This window comes from Ascaphus truei, chromosome 3, assembly GCF_040206685.1.
Source record: "Ascaphus truei isolate aAscTru1 chromosome 3, aAscTru1.hap1, whole genome shotgun sequence".
Lineage (NCBI taxonomy): Eukaryota > Metazoa > Chordata > Amphibia > Anura > Ascaphidae > Ascaphus > Ascaphus truei.
Window position 1 is genome coordinate 63,981,294 of NC_134485.1, and position 12,408 is coordinate 63,993,701.

The window sequence follows — 12,408 nt, forward strand, 5'->3', positions numbered from 1 at the left end:
TGTTCTATTGGATATTTCATGGTTTCATCAAGTTCAATAAGTACCTTTCACCTACACTCACAGTCATGAGCTGTAAACAGATAACATGTGAGTCATTTTCCCCTCTGGGCTCTTGCCACACCTAAATACTTAGAAACCACCAGATTTTTCTAGATTTTAGCATTTGAATTTACTGTACAAACATCACAACTGTATTCTAACAACAAGTTGCTATTTGTAGGCGCATACTTAGAGATAATATGCTTTCAATCATGTGACTGCTACATTAGCACCAGCTGAACTGCCTCCTACTCCCCTCTAAGGCCTCGGCCATGTTGCTTGCTTGCTGGCGGAAGCGTGCTGACGCGCGCTCCCGCTCAGCACTGAGCCCCTGCAGCCGCAATTAGAGCGGCTTTAGTAGGGGCTCACCTGCGCTTCCGCAAGCGCGCGGAAGCGCAGGTCTTAGGGAATTTAAAATTCCCCCGCTTGCCGGCGCAACAGGCCAGTCACGTGAGTGGTTCGCCCAATGAGGGCGAACCAGCTCCGTGACGTCACTGGCCCGCCCCCGGCCAGTGACGCGCCCGTCCCCGGCCCGCCCCCTGACGGCCCGCTGACAGCGCGTGCAGTAAGCAACCGCAAGGCCAGGGAAAGCACCCGCTTTCCCTGCGCCTCAGCACGCCAGCAGGGAGCCTGGCCGAGGCCTAAGGCTAAGTCCATAGTGACTTTAGCCGTGCGGAGGCGCGCTGAGGCTGAGGGAAAGCGGGTGCTTTCCCTGGCCTTAGTTCGCACGCCGTCCGGGGGCGTGTCGGGGGGTGGGCCAGTGACGTCATGGAGCTGAGGGTGAACCGCTCACGTGACTGGCCCTGCACTCCCGTGAGCGCCGAAACTAAAATTGATTTGTCGGCTACGCTTCCGCACGCCTGCGGAAGCGTGCGCGAGCCCCTGCTAAAGCCGCTCTCATTGCGGCTGCAGGGGCTCACTGCCAAGCGTGAGCGCGGCTCAGCAAGGGTCAGCGCTTAACCGCTGACCATGCCCGCGGCCTAAGGCTTAGGACATGGTGACAAGAGCGCTGAGCAGCACTGACGCTCAAGCTCTCCTGCTCAAGCAGGAGCTTTTTTTGTGTCCCTGCATGAGCGTCAGCGAGCGCGCTTGTGTGCCGGGTGGGAGGCGGGGCTGGAGGCAAAGCGGGAGGCGGGGCTAGTGTGCCACGTCACGGCGCCGACGTCACGGACTGCCATTGGCCTTTGGCGGTCACGTGACCGGCTCCCCTCTTCCCTCAGCGGAAAAAATTAAATTTGGTGTCGGCTGCAATTCCACACGCCTCCGCACGCCTGCGGAAGCGCCATCTAAAGCCTCCCTCATTAGGGATGATGGGGGCCTCATCGCGGGTCAGCGCTGTCTTTTTCACCATGTCCTAAGCCTAAGTATATGTGTGTTACTGCTGCACAGTTCAGCAGAGCTTTGCTTACTCAAAAGTATCTAATAAAATGGTTCTCTAATGCTAAGGTATTTTAAAGAGTTGTTTAATTTCCTGTAATTTATGTAAAAACTAATTTGATAGCACTATTTTTTTGTGGGTTTTATTTTTCCTTTGGCATACTTTGCTACGGGAGATCAAATCATCATACAAACCACCACGTGCTGTATAAAAATCTAATCTAAAAATGTGGCTGTGTCGACGCGCGCAGCGGGCAGTTGAGGAACTACCTTAGACAATAAGGTAAGACTCCTTGAAGTGCGTCCGGACGCAAGCGTGCTCATGTAGTAACGCCGCCACTGCAGGGTCGTTGTTAAACCTTCGTACGCCCTAGGCACGTTTATTTCTAGAGGCCTGTGTGTCCGATATTTGTACTCATTTTTATGCTAATTTCATCGTTTGCTTGTTTCTTTCGATACTAGCGATATTTGGCATCAATACTTTTGTTTCGATATTTAAATTGAAGTTTGGTATCGATACTTCGAAGGCATTTTAAATTAAAATTAGCTGTTTTCTCTTATTTTGTGATTTTTTTTTTTGTTTAGGTATTTTTTCAAGTGAAATATTGTAGGCCCTAAAAGGTTCATAGGCCCTAGGCACTGTGCCTAGTTGGCCTAATGTATAAAGCGGCCCTGTGCCACCGTGAGCTCGGCCTTACCTTAGGAGCTGCACTACAACTCCCTGTAGAGGTGGGAGGAAACCTTCCACGTGCCATCCTCCTCCTCTCCCGCCCGGCTCCAATATATGAAATTCTTGGGGGGTGCAAATGCAGCCCCTGGTTACATTACTGGCACAAAGCATTACAAGTGGCAATCAGGACTACAGAAGTTGCAGGTGGCCACCTAGTTCTAAGGCCGCAGGTTAAAATGCCAGCTTTAATTCTTAGGGACTGGTTCTATATGAAAAGGCCCGATAGGAACATATAGAATCAGCCCCTAAATTAACTAGTGGCAGTGACATTTTTAATGGGTTAAATGTAAGTAATTCGCACCTATTTTCATTCTCAAGTCTTTCCGACTTAAGATGTTTGTTTGGCGTAAGATGTTTGTTCTAAGAGGCATTACCTCTTAGATTGTAAGCTCTTTGAGGCAGGGATTTCCTTTCCTATTGTCTGATTTTGCTGCACTTATTGTATTATTATAATTCCCTGTACTGTATTCTTTGTGAAGCGCTGAGTACACTTTGGCGCTATATAAATAAAGACATACATACATACATTATTGTTGAAAAGGAAAAGCTGAAAACAGTGGACCAACAGCTATTCCCACTGTTTACTTCCATGTTAACTTAGATTTTTCCTTTGTATCTTTACAAATCCTTTAATTGGAAATAAAATAAATGTAAGATAAGCATGGATAATATAAAAAGTGTAACTGTTCACTTTAACTTAGAGGAAATGTCCTAATGTAGTCTATGATCCAGGGCAACTTCGGATTTCTTTAGAAAAATTTATTCAGCACAAAAAACACAACGTTTCATCCCTCCTAGGGGACTTTATCAAGTGACTGGCTTGCAGAGACTACAAAAATGTCCAGTATAAATAGTCAAAACACCCAGGTGAAAACACTTAAAAACACCATTTACACCCCAGTAATCACATGATGGTCAGCATCTTGATATTCCATGCGGTATGCATTCCGGTCCGGTCGCGCTGATGTCATCAGATGGTTCCTGCGCGTTGACATCATCATCAGGTCCCTCTGCGTGGTCCGATCCGGCTGCCTGAACAGGCATAAAGTCACGCTGACGTACTCCCTCTGCTCCTCCTCTGGATGTTGCTCCTCCGTCGTCCTGTAGTCTCGCGATGTTTCCGGAGTTTCGATGATGTCATCAATGACAGGCTCAGATCATCTCTGTCTCCTTAGCTGGTTATGCCGTTTCTCGCACATGCGCAATTCGTCCGCATTTCAGTGTGATTGTTAGGCTGTGATACCAGGGGGAAGAGGGCTTGATGTGACTTGTGGATGAAACATCAGATCTGGGTGGAGTAATGAAGAGAAGAGAGAGTTTAATGTGAATACATAAATATAGTGCCACTATACCCTAAATAAAAGATTTAAAATATGGATTGTTTATTTCTTTCATGACTTAGGTTGTTTAAGAACAGCAGCAGCAGCAGCAGCAGCAACAATGAATGTATACTGTGGAAGAGAAATTCACATTAAATGCAAAATCAAAAAAACATTGTAGCGGCTATTGAGAAAACTATTGAGAAAACAATTAAGGGACAGATAATCATTAAGACTGTATCAAGTGTGTACGTCCAGAAGGCTTCTCTCTGAAGTAATGCTATATCCCTCTCTGAACCTGGAGTTGTTATATCTACTGATTCTATCCCCATAGAGCACCGGTCTCTGCAAGTATTTTGATTTATTTTTTGTGGTGTGCAGCTTCTCTTGTTATATTCTAATGTAGTCTATGCCATGAAAACAAGTAGGGCCTCTGCCTCCTCTATACTGTAATCAGATCACTTCTATTTCAGATCATATTTAGGCAATACTGTAGTTGTTTTCAAGTACCTTAAACATGTTAAAACATTCCATGTGTAGAGAGAACTGGCAGCTCTCCAGATCATATGACTGGGCAGGCAATAGCAGACAAGGCAAAGCAAACAGCCTTGTGAAATAGCCCTGAAAACTAGGTCTGTAAAGTTAAGATTAATAATTACATCTACCTACTGAAACTATAGCAGGTTTAACATGACAGCAAAAGGACTTTGTACTCCAAATAGTTACGTCCACCCGTCCCCCCCCCCCCCCGCCCCGGTAGCATTTCGACCCCCACCCCCATTTCACACTTCACAAATCCCCTCTATGTCCCACCCTCTTCCCATGTATTTCTTTCCACTCCGTCTCACTCTTACTCCCTCTTTTCCTCATTCACTGACTCAATCGCCCCCCACTAAAAAAGTTGAGTGTGCTTATCACGTGCATTTTAAGTGAAACTTCTTTGTCTTTTGTCACTGTTTTGTCACAGAAATTGTAATGGCGATGTTTTTAATTAATCAAAACACAGTTTCAGTGCCAAAACGCAAAGTTTGACTTAGAACGCGTGTTTTAGCTATTTGCACTTCTATATTTATAGTAACGGAATTCCTTGTGTGTGTGTCAGTCTGTGTGTGTCAGTCTGTGTGTGTGTGTGTGTGTGTGTGTGTCAGCCAGTGTGTGTGTGTGTCAGTCAGTGTGTCCGTGTGTGTGTCAGTGTGTGTGTGTGTGTGTGTGTGTCAGTGTGTGTGTGTGTGTGTGTGTGTGTGTGTCAGTCTGTGTGTCTTTTATTCTTAGGGTCCTGCCCCCCCCCCTCTCTCCTGATACTTCCCCCCCCCCAAGAGCAGTCCCCCCCGGTGGAGGTACGGAGACACGATGGTCTGTCTGAGTCCCCCGCCCAGAGCAGCCCCCACTCTCTCCCCCGGCAGAGCTCTGTCCTGATGGATAGTCAAATGCCTACGGCCTCCCGCGGCTCAGATTGTACAAATGCACCGCGAGACTGAAGGAGAGGTTCCTGCCCAGGAACTGATCAAGCTTCTCACCCAAACCTACATAGGTAAGGACGACGAAGAGGAGTTGCTGGCTCAATTCCGGGCTCTCCTGATGCGAGGATCGCCCAGAGCGGCAAAACCCCACTGCTTCATAGAATTGATGAGTGATATAAGGGAACGGGAAGTACAACTACACTTCCACTCCCCCAAGAAAGCCAAAGAGCCCCTCAAGGGTGAATCCAGGGGGCGTCGGCCCCAAAGGGCAAGGAGGCACGCTGCACAGATGACAAACCTCATCCCAAACCACCTACCAGCAAACCCAGGACATCCGGGAGAACCTCCCCTACTTATAGGACTGAATAGGACCTCAGTACTGTCGTCTGCTACCACTGTGGCCAGAAGGATCACATCTCACGAACTTGCCCAGAAAAAAAAAAAACTTCCCCAATAGGAATTTCCACCCTAACGTAATGATTAGCAGGGTCCAAAGTGCCTAAACACCTTCCGTCCCTGCTGAAAACCCTCCCGAGTCAAGTCCCAATGATGGAACCCCGCCATTGGATGCTTACAGTCCGGTAGGACCGGCCACTATTATACGCGTAATTGTGGACGGTATCTATTCATCGGCATTGCTGGACACCAGGTCCCAAGTGACCATTGTGTACAGAGAGTTCTACAACCAACATCTCCAACACCTACCATTACAGTCAGCGGAACACATGAAACTGAGGGGACTCAGCAAAAAGGATTACCCCATCGATGGGGTAGTGAAGGTTCGGCTGGAGATACCTCAGGTGAACACCGGCAAATCGCATACCATGGATGTGGAAACACTGATATGCCCGAGCCTCGAGAGCATCCAAGTTCCCCCGATCATACTGGGTACCAACATCGACATAGTGCTGGCGGTGATCAGGGCCTACCTGCTAGAAGCCGGCGGACTGCCTTTGGATATTCTAGCAATCCATCCCATCCTTCGGGAAGAGTGCTGCAAGATATCCGCACAGGCCTGATATGGAGATCTCTTCAACCTGCAAGCAGGGTTAACAGAGATTCCACCAGGGGGAGTGAAGAGCATGTGCGCACTGTGCTGCTAACCCGACCGGGACGAGGCCGATCATCTCTTTTCCCTGGAGAGTACGCCCGAGGAGGATGCCCAGCGAGGCTACAAGCTGGTACCAGAAGTGCGGGAATGGACTTCCAAGATTCCTGGAAGAATTAAAGTGTTCGTCCAAAATATCTCTCCGTATCCCATGGCCTTTGATCAGGGACGAAGAATGGGGCAAATATACCCCATCACCCCCATGGAGACGATGCCTCTGGTGAATGCCGCTGCAGCATCAGAGCAGGCAGCCAGGCTGATATTCAACTTCGGAGGTTCAACCCTGCTGGCCGACCGACTAACAGCCAAATTGGAAGAACGCCGGGCCGTATTCTCCACAATTGAGATGGACGTGGGCTGCAGTCGAAATGCCCTACACACCATCTGGCTAAGTGACGCCACCCCCTTCTGAGAACATTCTCGTTGCATCGCCCCTCGGGATGTGGATGATGTGAGAGACATCTTAAAGAGATGGAGACAGCGGGGATTGTGACCGAATCTCGGAGTCCTTACGCATCAGCCATCATGGTGGTGAGAAAGAAGAATGGGTCGGTAAGATTGTGTGTCGATTACTGGACACTGAACAACCGCACAGTGCCCGATCAGTACACTTTTCCCCCACATCGAAGAAATTCTCAACGCACGAACTGGGAGCCAGTGGTTCAGTGTTCTGGATCTGCGATCTGGGTATTACCAGATACCAATGAGTGCGGAGGACCAGGAAAAGATGGCATTCGTATGCCCCTTGGGGTTCTACCAATTTACTTGCATGCCCCAAGGCATCAGCGCCTAATGCAGAAAACCATCGGTGACATGAACCCCCGGGAATGCTTTCTCTACCTGGACGATATCATCATCTTTGGTAAGACCTTGGAGGAACATGAAGAACGACTACTAAAAGTGCTGGACCGTCTGGATCGAGAAGGCCTGAAACTGTCCCTTGACAAATGCCGGTTCTGCCACACCTCGGTGACCTACGTGGGACACATTGTGTCCGCCGATGGGATCGCCACTGATCATGCCAAAGTGGAAGCTGTGGTGAATTGGCAGCGACCCAAGAATGTCATGGAGCTACGCTCTTTCCTCGGCTTCTGTGGCTACTATCGCCGCTTTGTGGAGGGGTATTCAAGTAAGGCAAAGGCCCTCAACAATCTCCTCAAAATATACCCAGAGGACACAGGGCGGAAGGCCAACTCTGCTAGACAACCGTTCGATGACAAGTGGACGACCGACTGTGAGAAGGCTTTCATTGGACTGAAGAAAAGCTTAACGAAGGCACCCATTCTCGCGTACGCCGACCCTGAACAGCCCTACATCCTTCATGTGGACGCGAGCTTCAATGGCCTAGGGGCAGTCTTGCACCAGAAATACCCGGAAGGACTCCGACGTGTGGCCTACGTCAGCCGCAGTCTGACTCCCAGTTAGCAGAATTACCCCGTCCACAAGTTGGAATTCCTCGCCCTCAAGTGGGCAATCGTGGACAAACTCCATGACTACCTTTACGGCGTAGCCTTCGAGGTACAAATGGAAAACAATCTGTTAACATACATATTAACATCCGCCAAGCTGGATGCCACCGGCCACAGATGGCTGGCGGGCTCCATTGAACTACAAGTTCACCCAGAAGTACAAACCAGGGCCCCTGAACATTGGAGCTGATGCCTTGTCCTGAAGACTGGGACTAAATGCCACTCCAGGCGATGACCTATGGGAGGAGATCCCTGGACCAAGGATGAGAGCCATGTGCGCAATCGCAGCCACAGTAGAAGATAAAGTGGCCTCCTCCGAACTACGGATAACAGATTCCTTGGGATGACACTCTAAGGCCATCCCTGCAGCATACCGTACTCCAGAAGGAATGAACATCACTCCGGATAAGATCGCATGGAAGGATGTGGTACAACATCAAATAAGAGACCCAGTGGCCAGAGCTGTCCGCCAAGCCGTCCAACAAAAGAAGCCTCCCCTGATCAAACGTGCTCCTGGCGACACGGTTGCAATACTCATGCGAGAGAAGGATAAATTCGAGATTGATAATGGTCTACTCTATCGGGTGGTACAATACCATAACCACCCTGATAGAAGACAACTGGTTCTGCCCAGGAACCTACAATATATGGTCCTGAACGCCTTGCACGATGAACATGGCCATCTCGGCCTAGAGAAGACCTTTGGGCTGATACGAGACCGGTTTTCTGGACACGGATGCGAGAGTCAGTAGAGCAACACTGCCGCCGATGCTCACGGTGCATCCAGCGCAAGACTCTTCCTACCATAACCGCACCAATGGCTCATCTGAAAAGCTTGTGGCCCATGGATCTGGTGTGCATGGATTTCCTGTGCATTGAACCCGACGCCCGAGGCATCAGTAACGTGTTGGTCATCACGGACCATTATTCACGCTACGCCCAAGCCTTCCCAACTAAGGACCCAGAGGCCATTACGGTGGCCAAAATATTATGGGAGAAGTACTTCATCCATTACGGCCTACCAAACCGGCTACACTCAGATCAGGGCAGAGACTTTGAAAGCAAACTCATCAGGGAACTACTTAAGTTACTGAACATATCCAAGTCTCGAACAACTCCTTATCATCCGGAGGGGGATACACTACTGGGGCGCTTCAACCTGACCCTCCTGGACATGCTCGGTACCCTGAACGGCGCTCAGAAAAATGTGTGGAGTAAGCATGTGGAACCCTGGTGCATGCTTACAGCTGTAAACCGCCACGAGTCCAGTGGGTTCTCCCCTTACTTCCTCATGTTCGGGCGAGAAGCCAGACTGCCTGTGGATGTGCGTCTGAGGGTATCAACCGACGGGGTACCCAACACGACACACTTTCGATACGTACAATGGCTCCAAGAAAACCTGCAGCAAGCATACCAGCTAGCAGAGAAAGCGGACGCTCACCTGAATGCTAACAAGAGATGATATGACCATAAAGTCAGACATCTGAGGATTCGTCCTGGAGACACTGTGCTTCTCCACAACCTCGGAATCCCAGGAAAACATAAATTGGCCGACCGTTGGCGAGGCAAAGTGTTAGAGGTTGAGTCTCAGATGCCGGGCCTCCCGGTCTACCGCATAAAAGACATGGATGGCTGGGTAAGGGTCTGGCACCGTAATCATCTTCTACCTATACCCCAAGTGAGAGATTATGAGCCAGAAATACTGGCTACACCTCTGGACTGCGAGCCCACAAGATCAGAAGACAATGAGACCACCAAGGATCCTATGGACAGTGAAGAAACCGTCAACGAAGCAACAGATGATCCTATGGAGGGACCCTCTCAAAGGGTACTCCGAAGTCACGGAGCACCTCCCGGAGGAGCTATGGGTAAAGGGCCCAGACGAACAATGCCTACTAGGGTGGCTCCAATGAGCCAACCTCTGGATCCAACAAGTCCCTGCTTTGTGCCACAAAGAGACTTTTCAGAGACATTTGTACCCTCGATGGGAGAGGCTGAGCCTCAGGACTATGAGCATTACTCCCAAGAGCGAGCAGAAGAAGAGCTTTGCAGAAACCAGAGAAACCAGAGAATTAGGTAACCTCCAACTCGGGTAACCTATGATGCAATTGGGGCACCCCACTATGAGACTCAGCAGTGGTCTCAGAGTAAGATACTGTAACAGGGGACTTATCCCTGTTCACAAAGGTGCCTCTAATCCAGCAGTGTGGTGGTTAACTGCTGGTAGCAAATTAACTAGCACCACCTGCCTGATTACAGGTAGTAGAAAAAGCCTGCCTTTGAGACAGGAAGTAACTCCTCCCAAGCTCTGACTGAGAGCTGACCTTTGGAGAGACAGAGCAGAGGTTCTTGAGTCCCAGGAGAGACTGACCAAAAGAAATCCAGATCTCTGGAGCTGAGCGGTCTTGAGCTCTGCACAGCAGAGCTGAATTCAAGACACAGGGAAAACTACTGCACCTGAAGCTGAACCAGAAAGTGAGATTTTCCCTCCAAGAAACAGATAAGACTTTTATTCTTAAGAGACTGCTTATATCTGCTTATTTTCATGCTATATGTTTTGGGGCTGCGAGAAGTGCTTGACTAAGGGAGATGTGAACTAATTGCATAGGATTTCACTAGAAATACTCCCAAGTGAATGGAAGCTTTGTTCCCCCCCCCCCCTGTGTTTGGATAATTTCCTGATGAAAAGGAACAGGCACAATAAAGCCTATTATAATTTCACATTATAAAGCCTCCTAATTGTGTACCTCTGTGAACGTCCGTCCACAGATACACTCCATCATTGTCCATGTTTACTCCAATGTATAACCTCATGTAGAGTTATGACATGTGGTAAGATTGTATATATAAGTATGCATTTTTATTCTATAACATCTGTTGATGGTTGTATTATGTCGTTCCCAAGCGGGGACATTGGGGTTTCACCAGGGGGAGAGTATAGCGGGGTCTTTCCCCGGTTCCCTCGTTTACCTCTGATACAGCGGGGAACCTTGTGGCAGTCAGGGAGGTTGCTGTGGTGGCTGGAGAGGCGAACCGGCTGTCGGGAGCTTCGCGGCGCATGCGCAGAATGGCTCTCATACGTGGCAGCCATTAGGGAGCTTTGCACATGCGCAGAAGCTGAGGTACAGGGTGGCCATTACCTATAGAGGTCCGCAGGGGAACTACATGCCCCATAATGCCCAGGGGCTGCAGAGCATGTGAGTCCAAACAGCCAATCGGGCTGCAGCAATCCCCTGCTCCCAGAAAAGGATACATTTGGCGCGCTACGAGCCACACCAGTCGGAGCTGGGACAAGGTCAGGGTAGGTTGCATGTGCAGGTGTCTGTGGCACTAGGCCAGAGACCTCCTGTTAGGCCCCAGCTAGAAAAGGGATTCAGGCATTGGGACCACCCAGGGTCTAAAACCCCTGAACAAGCTCCAATTTTGAGCGAAATGCGTAGGGTGGACTGCACACACTTGAAAAGGAACTATCAGGCTCCTGGTGAACTTTGGTGACATCCTGCTAAGGAATGAATTCCTTCTTCCTGCAAAACTCCACTGTGGACGGCTGCCACGGGTGGAATACCAGAGAAGGAGGAAGTGCTGCTTGTTGCCACTGTCTGACCCTGGGTGGTCCCAATGCCTGAATCCATTTTTTGTTTGTGAGTGTAACTTTTTATATTTATTATTTTGTTATAAAGCAATATGTGTCCTCCATTTTCCACATATGGGATCCTCCTTCTCCCATCCTCCTGCATGACTGTATGCTGACGAACAACCCCATTGAAGCCTGAATCTGAGGTGGTCACTCCAGATAACCAAAAGCCTTGATTACTCACGGGAAACGTGAGTGAGATTGCTACTTAATTCTCCTTACTATTTGTATCAGAAACTCTGTTGCACTGTATGTGTATGTTTTCTCCCCTTTTTTATATATCCCTGGATGTGAGTGCACTCCTGATTTCCTGCCTCTATCCCTCTGTCCCACGCCGAGCTGGTGCACGCTGGGCCTCCCTCCATGCCGTCGCGGGCCAGATGCTAGGCCAAGCCTACTTCCGGCGTGCTGACGTCACAGAGGCCCGTCGGAGTGGGACAGTGATAGAGGCCTGCATCTGAGAGAGACGGGGCCCAGCCGGGAGAGGACCAGCAGCCGCTCCTGGCCACAGGTCGGGCCCAAGTTGCACTGCCGGGCCCCACGCCGCCACCGGGCCGGGACACATCTACCTTCACCCCCCCCCCTCTCGGTGGCCCTGTGTGTGTGTGTGTGTGTATGTGTGTGTGTGTGTGTGTACTTTCCACTAAAGCACATAAGACAGAACATACACTGTTTTGGGCCTAGGAGTATATCCACATTGGAGCTTGTGATCCCCTAACTCTCGCTGATCCCCTTTGCCAGTTGGTCACCGGATCATGGGTTCCGGTTTCAGCTGAAGCACCTGGCAGTGGTGTGCTGGCTAGTGGTGGTGAGCACCGGTGACCCACTGGTATAAAGAGAAGCAGCAGTGAGGGCGTCACAAGCTCCAATGTGGGCCGACTCCTGGGCACCATAACATTGTATGCGCTATCTTTTTGTGCTCTGGTGGAAAGTGCACACATGTGAGTGGATTTTCTTGGAATTTCTATGCATTTTGTTAATAAAGGTACTACACCATAGAGGTGTGTTTTGTGTTCGCCTCCATTCTCCGTCTAGTATAAAATCTGAACTAACCTTCAAATCAACTGGAAACCAGTTAACATTCATCAGAAACTGTAGGAGTATACATACTGTATTTCATGTATTGCGTAAGACGTTTAATAGTTATCTGAGACAATTCGTTGAAACATATTTGCACTTCTTTGCACAATTTTCACTTCTTTTTTTTAAAAATCTCTTAAAAACGGCCACCTTTCTGTTTATAATTTTCTTTTTTTTTCAAGTGTTTTACAA